This window comes from Phyllobates terribilis, unplaced genomic scaffold (genome assembly GCF_046119375.1).
Source record: "Phyllobates terribilis strain yellow unplaced genomic scaffold, ASM4611937v1 Scaffold_7__3_contigs__length_470593459, whole genome shotgun sequence".
Taxonomy (NCBI): domain Eukaryota; kingdom Metazoa; phylum Chordata; class Amphibia; order Anura; family Dendrobatidae; genus Phyllobates; species Phyllobates terribilis.
The window spans coordinates 424,225,780-424,242,330 of record NW_027362767.1 but is presented as its reverse complement, the minus strand read 5'-3'; positions in this window follow the sequence as shown (position 1 = coordinate 424,242,330).

Below are 16,551 nucleotides of genomic sequence, written 5' to 3'. Positions count from 1 at the left end.
AGCTCAGCCAGAGAGGGCTGACAGGGAGCTGGGGCTCAGTCTGGGCCCAGCTCCAGAGCCAGGCCTGGAGAGGAGGCCTGAGGCAGAGAGAGAGAGAAAGAAGAAGAAGGAGGAACAGAAACACCAGGAAAGGCCCAGAGACGCAAGAAGAGAGGGAACCCTGAGATCCCACGAGTTATCGGGTGAAGGGTTGGCAGAACAGGGTACCGGATCCCAAACTGGTGGAGGCCAATTATCCTCAGCCAGGAACCGGAGGTCGTGGTCAAGCCTTGGCGCGACCCCTCACCATATCCACCAGGAAGGCATACCATATAGGGTCAGGGAAACCGGGAAAGGTTTCACCACCAGAAGGCCCGAGGGAGCCGGACAAAGGTGGGACCCTAGTGGGGACGGCCAGTAGGAAGGAAGAGAGGGGAGCCTTGGACCACGCTCCGGAACTGCCTGGGAGTTAGCCGAGTCCCTCACCTGGTGGGCGCAGCACGGCTCGGGTGGTCCTTACTGCGCACAAGTGACCTGATAAAGAACTGTGAGTAAAGCTGTGAAAACTGCAACCGCACGTCTCAGTGATTCCTTGTTACACCACCACGACCACCATCATCTCTTCCCTGCCTTTCCAGCTGCCCTGAGGCTATACCCCTCCCGTTGGGGGTTATACCATCCACGCTGCACCACCGTACCACCGGCCTCAGCGGTCTGCCCTGCAGCGGCGGCTTCATAGCCGCAATCAACGGGTGGCGTAGTCGAACAAAACAACATCTTATGCCAAGCACCGCCACTTAGTTTGACACCCTGGGCACGGACCGGGTCACCGCCACGAGGACTACTACCCCTATCGGATCCGGCTCCGGGTATTCCCTGCATGCGCAACGCTGCCCAACATGGCCCAGGGGGTGAGTCAACTTTGGCGTAGTCGGCAGGATTACGTGCCCGCGACCACCGGGTACTGCGTGCCTGAAGGAAAGTTAACATGTACCTCAAAAAGAAGTCTCCCGCCAATTCCGGAGGATTCCCGCCATCGGACGCCGTCCGGAGTTGTTTCCCGCCGTTTGCCCGCCATTTGCAGCCTTTACCCGCCATCCGCGGAGTTTCCCGCCATCAGGAGACGATTCCCGCCATCTGAGACGGTTTCCCGCCCTGGCAGAGCGGACGCCATTATGGGCGTGCCAGAGGGTGGCAAGAGACCACCTCCCATCGTGCGCATGGCCCCAGAGTGGCGCCAAAGGAAGAGACCGCCCCCACCAGCCGAGACTACAATAATGGAGATGTCCATCAGAGTGGGGGGTCTGCCTCTGAAACTGACTGTCACTAAGATGCCCCGGGACCACTCCCAATGGGGGCGGATAGGGAATAAAGCTGAGAAGATGGGTGCGGCCTGGAGGAGTCTGGATGGATCGCACCCGGGAATGGAGGAAGCGCCCAGCAATGCCAGCACCTCGGGCCGAGGCCTGCTGCAGGCCGCAACACCAGACAGCCTAGTGGAGATCCTGGCACAGCTCCCCAGAGATCCGGAGCGTGCACAGGCTGCGCTGGAGGACTTGGCCCGGAAGATGGCCCGAGTACAGCAGGAAGCACTGGCCGAATGGAGAAGGGAGATGGCCCAGCAGGCTGGACCCCGCTAGCAGAGGACGCCACCCGCAACGTGGGGCATGTCTGCCCCTGAGGATGGTGCAGGAGGGACGAAGGCCGGAGACGACGCCGCGGAGGGAGCTGCAAGGATGGAAGCAGGTAATGGGGACGTCATCACCCCGTGCCCAGTAGCCGTAAGCCTGCCCCAGCTCCCCGTCGCAGAGCCCGAAGTCATACTCACCGCGCCCGTTGCCACACCGCCGCTGCTCCAAACTAGGCCTCAAGCGGCAGGAGCCGCGGTCGCGCCCTCTGTTACGCCACGCCCCTTGACCCTGAGCGCGGCGAAGCAGGAAGTGCCACCGGCCTGGTCGCAAGGCCTGGTGAACCCGGGCGCTGATGCCCCTCCAGCGCCCTCTTCCTCAACGGTGCCGTCCTTTGACCCAAATAGGATTCCCCCGGCCTGGTCGCAGGGCCGAGTACCCCCGGGCGCCGCGGGCTCCACAGCGCCCTCTACCTCCACTGTGCCGCCGGCCTGGTCGCAAGGCCTGGTGCATCCGGGCGCCGCTGCCCCCACAGCGCCCTTGACCTCCACAGTGCTGCCCCTGGGCGAAGATCTCTTCGCGCAGCATACTAGCCCGGACGGGCTGCCCTTCGTGTGGCCACCGGAGTACATCAACCCCCGACTCCGGAGGGAACGGCCCCTGTGTGAGCCTCTGATCCCGGCACCGGCACCCGCCAAAATTGTCCCGCTCCCGTTGGAAGACGCCCAATTCGCATGGGATCCGACCGGTGAGGACCTCATGGGGTTCACCAAGGAGACCCGGGCGGCCGCAGCCCGGCGGGAGGAGTGCTGCCGTCAACAGCTGGAGGTCTTTGGGAGAGAACGGCGAGAGAGGCGGATCCGCGAGGAACAGCTGCAGGCCCAAAGCGCGGAGCAGAAACGCCGGGCCCGACGAAACCCCCGTACGGCCCACGGCCCCCGCACCACCGGGACCGTAATAAAGTTTCAACTGGAGAACGGCTGGGGCTTTATCCGGGATCACTGAACCCCCGGCGACGTCTTTGTCACCCGCAGGGATGTCGAAAGCCACCTGCCGGAGGGACACCGCGGACGTGACCTCTACCCGGGTGATGTGGTCGCCTTCACCCGGCATCAGTGTGCTAAAGGACCGTACGCCCTTCACGTACACCGGCTGACTGAGGAGGAGATGCAGTATGAGGAAGACCAAGAGGACCCGGACGGGTCTGAAGACTACCCTCAGGAAGGAGCGTGTGGAGGACACCGTAAATCATAAACGGTAAAAAAAGGAGATGTAAATAGTTACCCGATCGGGTATAAGGACTGTTGTGGGACTGTTTCCACAAAGAGTGTGGTCCCCGTTGGGACAGAAAGAGAACTGTTGCCTGTTTTGCCCTAATCCCTAACCTGACCGAGGACTGAGAGCGGTCATCCTTTCCCTCTACCTGGCTGAGGACTGAGAGCGGCCACCCTGTAAATAGTTGCGCTTCTTAAAGCGCCCCCTATTGGTTTTATAAGAACTGCCTTTCTACCTTGGAATTAGTGACTGCTGCACTTTACCTGGTCACAAGTTGCACCGTGGCCAGAGATCAAGAATATATTTTGAAAATGTTTTATACCTGTACGTTTAAAAAAAAAAAAAAAAAAAAGGTACCTCCCATAAAGGGATGAGTTTTCAGTTAATGTTTTATATATGAGTGCACTTTCAAAATTTGTATGTTTTATATTGTTTTATTCTATTCCAGCCCGAGGACGTGCTGTGATTTACCAGGGGGGAATGTAGCACCCCGAGGACTCGGCTGCTACAGGGGTATTGCACCTCGAACCAGAGGTGCGGTATTCCACTCCCGGGTAAGGATGGAGCGTGGAACATAGCTCAGTAGGCTGCATACACTACACTCACCCCATTTCCGGGGGACAGATCAACGGTACTCCCACCAGATAGATGTGCAGGTACAACAGCTTCTGTCCCTGGCTGGAGTGGGGAGGGGGGAGGAACATCCCAGTGGTGTAGGAGCAGAGAGGGGAGGGACTCTGGGCATAGGTAGGAGCCCATTGGGTGCTGGTCACCTGGGCTCGGGTGTCAGAGGGAGTATAAAAGGTGGGCACCATCTTGGATAGTGAGTCAGTTCAGAGAGGAGCTCAGCCAGAGAGGGCTGACAGGGAGCTGGGGCTCAGTCTGGGCCCAGCTCCAGAGCCAGGCCTGGAGAGGAGGCCTGAGGCAGAGAGAGAGAGAAAGAAGAAGAAGGAGGAACAGAAACACCAGGAAAGGCCCAGAGACGCAAGAAGAGAGGGAACCCTGAGATCCCACGAGTTATCGGGTGAAGAGTTGGTAGAACAGGGTACCGGATCCCAAACTGGTGGAGGCCAATTATCCTCTGCCAGGAACCGGAGGTCGTGGTCAAGCCTTGGCGTGACCCCTCACCATATCCACCAGGAAGGCATACCATATAGGGTCAGGGAAACCGGGAAAGGTTTCACCACCAGAAGGCCCGAGGGAGCCGGACAAAGGTGGGTCCCTAGTGGGGACGGCCAGTAGGAAGGAAGAGAGGGGAGCCTTGGACCACGCTCCGGAACTGCCTGGGAGTTAGCCGAGTCCCTCACCTGGTGGGCGCAGCACGGCTCGGGTGGTCCTTACTGCGCACAAGTGACCTGATAAAGAACTGTGAGTAAAGCTGTGAAAACTGCAACCGCACGTCTCAGTGATTCCTTGTTACACCACCACGACCACCATCATCTCTTCCCTGCCTTTCCAGCTGCCCTGAGGCTATACCCCTCCCGTTGGGGGTTATACCATCCACGCTGCACCACCGTACCACCGGCCTCAGCGGTCTGCCCTGCAGCGGCGGCTTCATAGCCGCAATCAACGGGTGGCGTAGTCGAACAAAACAACATCTTATGCCAAGCACCGCCACTTAGTTTGACACCCTGGGCACGGACCGGGTCACCGCCACGAGGACTACTACCCCTATCGGATCCGGCTCCGGGTATTCCCCGCATGCGCAACGCTGCCCAACATGGCCCAGGGGGTGAGTCATGTACAGGCATGACGTCCCATTCTTATGAAGCTGCTGTAGCTACCAGCTTGTGATGGGCCATCAAATGGTTAATAAATTATCAGAACGTGCACCTGCGCACTAAGTCCTGAAAATCCACTACATTGGGGGAAAAAGAAGCCAATAACAATCTACAGCCCACAATATTCATAGTTCTAAATTTTACCACAACAGGGTGAGAAGAATGGGTCAGACCCCACTGATGATGTGTATAGGGGGCTCATGTGACCACTTCCTCCATAGATGCTGGCAGGTGGTGGTCTTGTCACTGCTCCATACACATATAGGACATGGGACCCCCGCTCTCATCATCAGCAGGGGATGGGGGAAGGGTAGCAGTGATTGGACCTCCACCAATCAAACACTTATTGCTCATCCTGTCCATTGCTGGTTACCTAAGATAAATACAGAGCCCCAAACTATGACCGTCCTCATGTCAGACCTCTCTAAATAAACACCACAGACCCCTTAAGTAAATACCTGCTCCCTAATTACATACAAGACCCTGGAAAAACCCTGTAAAAAAATACAGACCCCTATCCAAGGCAGGCCCCATAAATCCAGATCCCCTAAACTATTGCACACCCAGACAGATACAGACAACCTGTTCCCAATCACTGGAGCTGTTACGATTTTGTGTTCTGACTTAAAGGGGTTGTCCAGGCGTGGGGTACATTTCTGTAGTCACTCTATGTCACAGCAGACTTGTGAATCCTCACAGAGTGCACACTGCGCACTATCAGGGTTCTCCAGTACCCGTACCATGTGCGTAACCGAATGTATTTATGTGCCGATTAGAGGTGTGCAGCCTCATTCAATACAAGTCTAGTCGTAATGTGTCCGAAAATAAGAAAATCGCTTTCTCCCGACACCAGAGAATCCTGACAGCGCACTTTGAGGATTCACAAGTCTGCAGTCACGCAAAGCGACTGCAGACTTGAAACCCAAACCTGGACAACCCCTTTTAAGTGGTTTTCCTACTTGTGATATTGATGACTTTCCTTAGGATAAGGTATTATTATCAGGTCGATGGAGGTCTGATACCTGGTACGTCCATCGATGAACTCCAGCAGCGACTGGATGTAAAGAATGACCGGACCTGAGCTGCAATTCTTGGCAGCTGCCACTAAACAGTGAGTGGAGCTGTGCTGTCCAGCTCCATGCTCTGCAGCTGGTATAACATAATAACAAAGGGATGATGACAAGAAGAAAGGTTCATGTCGTCTCCATTGGAGTCACTAAAGAGAAATAATAGTAACGGGCTGTGATTGGTAAGAGAAGAGGGGGAGTGATATGAATGAGATTTTCAGCATCCGCCACCTTGGAGTGATTGGTATTCCTGTACCCGATGAGTTCAGTGGCTATACAGCCCTAGAGATGAAAGGAAGAGTCTGTGATTAGTATACTAGGGTGATAGCATAAAGAAAAGTTCCAGTATGCACCCCCCACCTTGGATCACATTTGGCTGTAATTGGTAATTAAAGTGAGCTGATAACAAGTAGAAATGTTCCTGTATTTTCTCCTTTGGAGCAGTGAAGGCAGTACATGGAGGTATGACTGCATAAGGCTGTCTTTGGTTAGGAGGTAACAAGAAGAAAAGTTCCTGTGTCACAATCTGGGAAGGCTGTGAGGGGTGAAATAATAGCTACAGGCTGCGTATGGTACAGCAGTGATAACATGAAGAAAAGTTCCTGGATCTCTTCCAGTAAGGTCATAGTAGGCTATACAGGGGTAGGATTACAGTAACATGCTGTGGTTGGAAGGAAGGGTGGTCACATGAAGAAAAGTTCCTGTGTCTTCCCTTTAAGGTCACTGGAGGCTGACGTAAAATGGTTGCCAAAAATTGATTATCTGTACATAAAAACCCTCTATCTCGTCCTATTCTGTAATACTGGTTTAATGGGGCCGACCTCCATCTTATGGTTGGAACAATTTAATATTTCTTTGAAATGTGAATATGATGACTTCCTTACATATCACATTGGGTTTCCCAAATGTGTAAAAATCTGCTGCAAGCGCAATACTACGTTTCCTCCAATGCCCTGAAAGGGAAGAAAGGGAAAGTGTTGCAATTTTTATTTTTGTATTAATAATTATTGATTATATAAACATTTATTTAAAAAAAATGAAATGTAATGTATTGACACTTATTCATTTTTTTCTGCAGCCGCGGGGGATGGCCATTTTTGCTGGTGTGGATGTGTCTGAGCACAACCCTTACACACCATAAATACTGCATCTCCAGGAGACTGCGGACAATGTCTGACCACATCTCCTACACTGTGGCTGCTTGAGCTGTGAACTGGGCACCAGCCTGAGCTGTCCAGCTCTCAGCTGTGGGGGAAGCCAAGCACCATTTCCGCTACAAGCGGTGACAGGAACTCTGGGTATTGGCGGTGAGAAGAGCACCAGGACGACAGTAGTGAGAAGAGCACCAGGACGGCAGTGGTGAGAAGAGCACCAGGACGGCAGTGGTGAGAAGAGCACCAGGACGACAGTGGTGAGAAGAGCACCAGGACGACAGTGGTGAGAAGAGCACCAGGACGACAGTGGTGAGAAGAGCACCAGGGCGACAGTGGTGAGAAGAGCACCAGGGCGACAGTGGTGAGAAGAGCACCAGGACGACAGTGGTGAGAAGAGCACCAGGACGGCAGTGGTGAGAAAAGCACCAGGACGGCAGTGGTGAGAAGAGCACCAGGACAGCAATGGTGAGAAGAGCACCAGGATGACAGTGGTGAGAAAAGCACCAGGACGGCAGTGGTGAGAAGAGCACCAGGGCAGCAGTGGTGGGAACAGCACCAGTATGACAGTGGTGAGAAGAGCACCAGGGCAGCGGCGATGAGAAGAGCACCAGGACGACAGTGGTGAGAAGAGCTCCAGGACGGCAGTGGTGAGAAGAGCTCCAGGACGGCAGTGGTGAGAAGAGCACCAGGGCGGAGGCGGTGAAAAGAGCACCAGGACAGCAGTGGTGAGAAGATCACCAGGACGGCAGTGGTGAGAAGAGAACCAGGACGACAGTGGTGAGAAGAACACTAGGGCAGCGGCGGTGAGAAGAGCACCAGGACAACAGTGGTGAAAAGAGCACCAGGAAGGCAGTGGTGAGAAGAGGTCCAGGACGGCAGTGGTGAGAAGAGCACCAGGACGGCAGTGGTGAGAAGAGCACCAGGGCAGAGGCGGTGATAAGAGCACCAGGACAGCAGTGGTGAGAAGAGCACCAGTACGGCAGTGGTGAGAAGAGCACCAGGACGGCAGTTGTGAGAAGAGCTCCAGGACGGCAGCGGTGAGAAGAGCACCAGGACGGCAGTGGTGAGAAGAGCACCAGGGCGACGGCGGTGAGAAGAGCACCAGGGCGGCGGCAGTGAGAAGAGCACCAGGGCAGCGGCAGTGAGAAGAGCACCAGGGCAGCGGCGGTGAGAAGAGCACCAGGGCAGCGGCAGTGAGAAGAGCACCAGGGCAGCGGCAGTGAGAAGAGCACCAGGACGGCAGTGGTGAGAAGAGGTCCAGGACGGCAGTGGTGAGAAGAGTACCAGGACAGCAGTGGTGAGAAGAGCACCAGGACGGCAGTGGTGAGAAGAGCATCAGGGTGGAGGCGGTGAGAAGAGCACCAGGATGACAGTGGTGAGAAGAGCACCAGGACGGCAGTGGTGAGAAGAACACCAGGACGACAGTGGTGAGAAGAGCACCAGGGCAATGGCTGTGGTGAGAAGAGCACCAGAACGGCAGTGGTGAGAAGAGCACCAGGGCAGCAGTGGTGAGAAGAGCACCAGGACGGCAGTGGTGAGAAGAGCACCAGGACGGCAGTGATGAGAAGAGCACCAGGACGGCAGTGGTGAGAAGAGCACCAGGATGGCAGTGGTGAGAAGAGCACCAGGACGGCAGTGGTGAGAAGAGCACCAGGATGGCAGTGGTGAGAAGAGCACCAGGACGACAGAGGTGAGAAGAGCACCAGGACGGCAGTGGTGAGAAGAGCACCAGGACGGCAGTGGTGAGAAGAGCACCAGGACGACAGTAGTGAGAAGAGCACCAGGACGGCAGTGGTGAGAAGAGCACCAGGACGACAGTGGTGAGAAGAGCACCAGGACGATAGTGGTGAGAAGAGCACCAGGACGACAGTGGTGAGAAGAGCACCAGAACGGCAGTGGTGAGAAGAGCACCAGGACGACAGTGGTGAGAAGAGCACCAGGACGACAGTGGTGAGAAGAGCACAAGGACGACAGTGGTGAGAAGAGCTCCAGGACGGCAGTGGTGAGAAGAGTACCAGGACGGCAGTGGTGAGAAGAGCACCAGGACGACAGTGGTGAGAAGAGCATCAGGGCGGAGGCGGTGAGAAGAGCACCAGGACGGCAGTGGTGAGAAGAGCACCAGGACGACAGTGGTGAGAAGAGCACCAGGATGGCAGTGGTGAGAAGAGCACCAGGGCAGCGGCAGTGAGAAGAGCACCAGGGCAGCGGTGGTGAGAAGAGCACCAGGGCAGCAGTGGTGAGAAGAGCACCAGGGCAGCAGCGGTGAGAAGAGCACCAGGGCAGCGGAGGTGAGAAGGGCACCAGGGGAGCGGCGGTGAGAAGAGCACCAGGGCAGCGGTGGTGAGAAGAGCACCAGGGCAGCGGTGGTGAGAAGAGCACCAGGGCAGCGGTGGTGAGAAGAGCACCAGGATAGCAGTGGTGAGAAGAGCACCAGGGCAGCAGTGGTGAGAACAGCACCAGGATGACAGTGGTGAGAAGAGCACCAGGGCAGCGGCGGTGAGAAGAGCACCAGGACGACAGTGGTGAGAAGAGCTCCAGGACGGCAGTGGTGAGAAGAGCACCAGGATGGCAGTGGTGAGAAGAGCTCCAGGACTGCAGTGGTGAGAAGAGCACCAGGGCGGAGGCGGTGAAAAGAGCACCAGGACAGCAGTGGAGAGAAGATCACCAGGACGGCAGTGGTGAGAAGAGAACCAGGACGACAATGGTGAGAAAAACACCAGGCCAGTGGCGGTGAGAAGAGCACCAGTACAACAGTGGTGAGAAGAGCACCAGGACGGCAGTGGTGAGAAGAGGTCCAGGACGGCAGTGGTGAGAAGAGTACCAGGACGACAGTGGTGAGAAGAGCACCAGGGCAGAGGCGGTGATAAGAGCACCAGGACAGCAGTGGTGAGAAGAGCACCAGTACGGCAGTGGTGAGAAAAGCACCAGGACGGCAGTTGTGAGAAGAGCTCCAGGACGGCAGCGGTGAGAAGAGCACCAGGACGGCAGTGGTGAGAAGAGCACCAGGGCGACGGCGGTGAGAAGAGCACCAGGGCGGCGGCAGTGAGAAAAGCACCAGGGCAGCGGCAGTGAGAAGAGCACCAGGGCAGCGGCGGTGAGAAGAGCACCAGGGCAGCGGCAGTGAGAAGAGCACCAGGGCAGCGGCAGTGAGAAGAGCACCAGGACGGCAGCAGTGAGAAGAGCACCAGGGCAGCGGCAGTGAGAAGAGCACCAGGACGGCAGTGGTGAGAAGAGGTCCAGGACGGCAGTGGTGAGAAGAGTACCAGGATGGCAGTGGTTAGAAGAGCACCAAGGCAGAGGCGGTGAGAAGAGCACCAGGACAGCAGTAGTGAGAAGAGCACCAGGACGGCAGTGGTAAGAAGAGCACCAGGATGGCAGTGGTGAGAAGAACTCCAGGACGGCAGTGATGAGAAGAGAACCAGGACGACAGTGGTGAGAAGAACACCAGGGGAGCGGCGGTGAGAAGAGCACCAGGACAACAGTGGTGAGAAGAGCACCAGGACGGCAGTGGTGAGAAGAGGTCCAGGACGGCAGTGGTGAGAAGAGTACCAGGACGGCAGTGATGAGAAAAGCACCAGGCCAGAGGCGGTGAGAAGAGCACCAGGACAGCAGTGGTGAGAAGAGCACCAGGGCGGCAGTGGTGAGAAGAGCACCAGGACGGCAGTGGTGAGAAGAGCTCCTGGACGGAATCGGTGAGAAGAGCACCAGAACGGCAGTGGTGAGAAGAGCATCAGGGTGGAGGCGGTGAGAAGAGCACCAGGACGACAGTGGTGAGAAGAGCACCAGGACGACAGTGGTGTGAAGAGCACCAGGGCGACAGTGGTGGGAAGAGCACCAGGACGGCAGTGGTGAGAAGAGCACCAGGACGACAGTGGTGAGAAGAGCACCAGGGCAATGGCTGTGGTGAGAAGAGCACCAGAACGGCAGTGGTGAGAAGAGCACCAGGGCAGCAGTGGTGAGAAGAGCACCAGGACGGCAGTGGTGAGAAGAGCACCAGGATGGCAGTGGTGAGAAGAGCACCAGGACGGTAGTGGTGAGAAGAGCACCAGGACGGCAGTGGTGAGAAGAGCACCAGGACGGAAGTGGTGAGAAAAGCACCAGGGTAATGGCAGTGGTGAGAAGAGCACCAGGATGGCAGTGGTGAGAAGAACACCAGGACGGCAGTGGTGAGAAGAGCACCAGGACGGCAGTGGTGAGAAGAGCACCAGGACGGCAGTGGTGAGAAGAGCCCTAGGACGACAGTGGTGAGAAGAGCACCAGGACGGCAGTGGTGAGAAGAGCACTAGGACGGCAGTGGTGAGAAGAGCACCAGGACGGCAGTGGTGAGAAGAGCACCAGGACGACAGTGGTAAGAAGAGCACCAGGACGACAGTGGTGAGAAGAGCACCAGGATGGCAGTGGTGAGAAGAGCACCAGGACGGCAGTGGTGAGAAGAGCACCAGGGCAATGGCAGTGGTGAGAAGAGCACGAGAACGGCAGTGGTGAGAAGAGCACCAGGATGACAGTGGTGAGAAGATTACCAGGACGACAGTGGTGAGAAGAGCACCAGGACGGCATTGGTGAGAAGAGCACCAGGACGACAGTGGTGAGAAGAGCACCAGGACAACAGTGGTGAGAAGAGCACCAGGACGACAGTGGTGAGAAGAGCACCAGGACGGCAGTGGTGAGAAGAGCACCAGGACGGCAGTGGTGAGAAGAGCACCAGGGCAATGGCAGTGGTGAGAAGAGCACCAGAACGGCAGTGGTGAGAAGAGCACCAGGACAGCAGTGGTGAGAAGAGCACCAGGACAGCAGTGGTGAGAAGAGCACCAGGACGGCAGTGGTGGGAAGAGCTCCAGAACGGCAGTGGTGAGAAGAGAACCAGGACGACAGTGGTGAGAAGAACACCAGGGCAGCGGCGGTGAGAAGAGCACCAGGACAACACTGGTGAGAAGAGCACCAGGACGGCAGTGGTGAGAAGAGGTCCAGGATGGCAGTGGTGAGAAGAGTACCAGGATGGCAGTGGTGAGAAAAGCACCAGGGCAGAGGCGGTGAGAAGAGCACCAGGACAGCAGTGGTGAGAAGAGCACCAGGATGGCAGTGGTGAGAAGAGCACCAGGACGGCAGTGGTGAGAAGAGCTCCTGGACGGCAGTGGTGAGAAGAGCACCAGGACGGCAGTGGTGAGAAGAGTACCAGGGTGGCGGCGGTGAGAAGAGCACCAGGGCAGCGGCAGTGAGATCAGCACCTGGGCAACGGCAGTGAGAAGAGCACCAGGACGGCAGTGGTGAGAAGAGCACCAGGATGGCAGTGGTGAGAAGAGCTCCAGGACCGCAGTGGTGAGAAGCGCACCAGGACGGCAGTGGTGAGAAGAGCACCAGGACGGCAGTGGTGAGAAGAGCACCAGGACGGCATTAGTGAGAAAAGCACCAGGACGGCAGCGGTGAGAAGAGCACCAGGGCAGCGGCAGTGAGAAGAGCACCAGGGCAGCGGCGGTGAGAAGAGCACCAGGGCTACGGTGGAGAGAAGAGCACCAGGGCAGCGGTGGTGAGAAGAGCACCAGGGCAGCAGCGGTGAGAAGAGCACCAGGGCAGCGGAGGTGAGAAGAGCACCAGGGCAGCAGTGGTGAGAAGCGCACCAGGACGGCAGTGGTGAGAAGAGCACCAGGACGGCAGTGGTGAGAAGAGCACCAGGACGGCATTAGTGAGAAAAGCACCAGGACGCCAGCGGTGAGAAGATCACCAGGGCAGCGGCAGTGAGAAGAGCACCAGGGCAGCGGCGGTGAGAAGAGCACCAGGGCTACAGTGGAGAGAAGAGCACCAGGGCAGCGGTGGTGAGAAGAGCACCAGGGCAGCAGTGGTGAGAAGAGCACCAGGGCAATGGCAGTGGTGAGAAGAGCACAAGAACGGCAGTGGTGAGAAGAGCACCAGGATGACACTGGTGAGAAGATTACCAGGACGACAGTGGTGAGAAGAGCACCAGGACGGCATTGGTGAGAAGAGCACCAGGACGACAGTGGTGAGAAGAGCACCAGGACGACAGTGGTGAGAAGAGCACCAGGACGACAGTGGTGAGAAGAGCACCAGGACGGCAGTGGTGAGAAGAGCACCAGGACGGCAGTGGTGAGAAGAGCACCAGGGCAATGGCAGTGGTGAGAAGAGCACCAGAACGGCAGTGGTGAGAAGAGCACCAGGACAGCAGTGGTGAGAAGAGCACCAGGACAGCAGTGGTGAGAAGAGCACCAGGACGGCAGTGTGGGAAGAGCTCCAGAACGGCAGTGGTGAGAAGAGAACCAAGACGACAGTGGTGAGAAGAACACCAGGGCAGCGGCGGTGAGAAGAGCACCAGGACAACAGTGGTGAGAAGAGCACCAGGACGGCAGTGGTGAGAAGAGGTCCAGGATGGCAGTGGTGAGAAGAGTACCAGGATGGCAGTGGTGAGAAAAGCACCAGGGCAGAGGCGGTGAGAAGAGCACCAGGACGGCAGTGGTGAGAAGAGCACCAGGATGGCAGTGGTGAGAAGAGCACCAGGACGGCAGTGGTGAGAAGAGCTCCTGGACGGCAGTGGTGAGAAGAGCACCAGGACGGCAGTGGTGAGAAGAGTACCAGGGTGGCGGCGGTGAGAAGAGCACCAGGGCAGCGGCAGTGAGAACAGCACCTGGGCAACGGCAGTGAGAAGAGCACCAGGACGGCAATGGTGAGAAGAGCACCAGGATGGCAGTGGTGAGAAGAGCTCCAGGACCGCAGTGGTGAGAAGCGCACCAGGACGGCAGTGGTGAGAAGAGCACCAGGACGGCAGTGGTGAGAAGAGCACCAGGACGGCATTAGTGAGAAAAGCACCAGGACGGCAGCGGTGAGAAGAGCACCAGGGCAGCGGCAGTGAGAAGAGCACCAGGGCAGCGGCGGTGAGAAGAGCACCAGGGCTACGGTGGAGAGAAGAGCACCAGGGCAGCGGTGGTGAGAAGTGCACCAGGGCAGCAGCGGTGAGAAGAGCACCAGGGCAGCGGAGGTGAGAAGAGCACCAGGGCAGCAGTGGTGAGAAGCGCACCAGGACGGCAGTGGTGAGAAGAGCACCAGGACGGCAGTGGTGAGAAGAGCACCAGGACGGCATTAGTGAGAAAAGCACCAGGACGGCAGCGGTGAGAAGAGCACCAGGGCAGCGGCAGTGAGAAGAGCACCAGGGCAGCGGCGGTGAGAAGAGCACCAGGGCTACGGTGGAGAGAAGAGCACCAGGGCAGCGGTGGTGAGAAGAGCACCAGGGCAGCAGCGGTGAGAAGAGCACCAGGGCAGCGGAGGTGAGAAGAGCACCAGGGGAGCGGCGGTGAGAAGAGCACCAAGGCAGCGGCAGTGAGAAGAGCACCAGGGCAGCGGTGGTGAGAAGAGCACCAGGGCAGCGGTGGTGAGAAGAGCACCAGGGCAGCAGTGGTGAGAAGAGCACCAGGATGGCAGTGGTGCGAAGAGTACCAGGGCAGCAGTGGTGAGAAGAGAACCAGGGCAGCGGCGGTGAGAAGAGCACCAGGGCAGCGGCAGTGAGAAGAGCACCAGGGCATAGGTGGTGAGAAGAGCACCAGGGCAGTGGCGGTGATTACAGGATGGCCGTCTGGTATTGTACTACTGATCCCAGCCTACTGTGTTGTTCTCACCGCTGAAAGAAGTCACCCCGCAGAGCTGCTCAGAATATGGAGAGCAGAACAGTGGCGGATTCTTCTTCCAGCAATGAGAAAGCTCAGTAGCCGGGGATTAGTAGTACAATGCCAGGCTGCAGACCTGTACTCACCACTGCCATCACCGCAGTGTTCAGAGCACCGTAGTGTAACCATCGCGCTGCTGTGGTCTGATCACTCACTGAAGCTCTTCTCAGTCAATGTAAAGCCTCATTCAGATGTCTGTGGTGCAGGAACGTGTGAATGAGGCTTTACACTGACTGAGCAGAGCCATGTATCTAATCCTATCATGTGTGATACAGCCCGCTATCCACAGAGCTTCATGAGTAGAGATGAGCGTTGTTCTACTCGAACTGTTCGCCAATCTCAAATTCGAGCTGTTTTGGGCGGTGTTCGAGCCGTTCGGCGAACACGAACGATTTGAGAAAAATTCGGCTGTTTGAGGTTATGTTCGATAACTGTTCGTGCACCAAAATCATAACTGGATTTTTTCTCAGTAATGATGAAAATTAATGTTAATACGCAGTTTGAGTGTACAGCGGGGTGGGGGGAGGGGCAGGGGATGGATCTCTGCAGGAATAATGAAGATCTCCATTTTTTTTTCTCTTTCCCGCATTTGCAGTGGGGAGGTGCAGTCTGTCAGCCTATCAGCAGCGCACACACGGAGCGAACTGCTGTTTTTCACACAAGCAAGGGCATGTGTCATTGGCAGTGTATGTCACATGTCCTTGCCCTATAAGACCAAGCCATTTTCCCCGTCGCCACCATTTTCTCATTGCTGCAGCTGCGTGTTAGACTGCACCGCTGTTGCTGTGTGCGCTATACCTTGTTAATTTCAAGCCAATTTTCGCACAAATCTACAGATAGCTTGGGAGTAGGGAATAGTTGTGATTGCAGTCCTTTTAAGGACTAGGTTACAGCATTTCCTACGACTTTTATCAGGCAGGTCTGTGCTCTTAAATAGATAGATTGTGGGAGTAAAGACTAATTGTAATTGGAGTCCTTTTCAGGACTAGGTTACATCAGTTCCTATCAGTTTTTGCCAGGCAGGTCTGTGCCAGTGCTGTGCAAGTTTTTTTCACAGCATTTGGCTGAATCTAGCAAAGCTAATCCTTTTTGGCCTATTGCAGAGTGTGTTAGTCAGTGGAGTAGCCTATCTGTGTTGCAAGATATACCACCTGTGTATAGAATACCAATTTTTTTACTGCACCTAGTGAAGTAAAATCTTTTGGGCATAGCATCATTCTATTAGTCCATCTATACTGACCTCCATCAGGTTGCAAATTGAATATAATTTTTTTCTGCATCTAGCTCTGAAAAAATATTGGGCTTCTAGCAGTGTGTGGGACTTGTTCTATTAGTCCATCTATACTGACCTCCATCAGGTTGCAAACTGAATATAATTTTTTTCTGCATCTAGCTCTGAAAAAATATTTGGCCTTCTAGCAGTGTGTGGGACTTTCTCTATTAGTCCATCTATACTGACCTCCATCAGGTTGCAAATTAAAAATAATTTTTATCTGCATCTAGCTCTGAAAAAATATTTGGCCTTCTAGCAGTGTGTGGGACTTTCTCTATTAGTCCATCTATACTGACCTCCATCAGGTTGCAAATTAAAAATAATTTTTATCTGCATCTACCTCTGAAAAAATATTTGGGCTTCTAGCAGTGTGTGGGACTTGTTCTATTAGTCCATCTATACTGACCTCCATCAGGTTGCAAACTGAATATAATTTTTTTCTGCATCTAGCTCTGAAAAAATATTTGGCCTTCTAGCAGTGTGTGGGACTTTCTCTATTAGTCCATCTATACTGACCTCCATCAGGTTGCAAATTAAAAATAATTTTTATCTGCATCTAGCTCTGAAAAAATATTTGGCCTTCTAGCTGTGTGTGGGACTTCTTCTATTAGTCCATCTATACTGACCTCCATCAGGTTGCAAACTGAATATAATTTTTTTCTGCATCTAGCTCTGAAAAAATATTTGGCCTTCTAGCAGTGTGTGGGACTTTCTCTATTAGTCCATC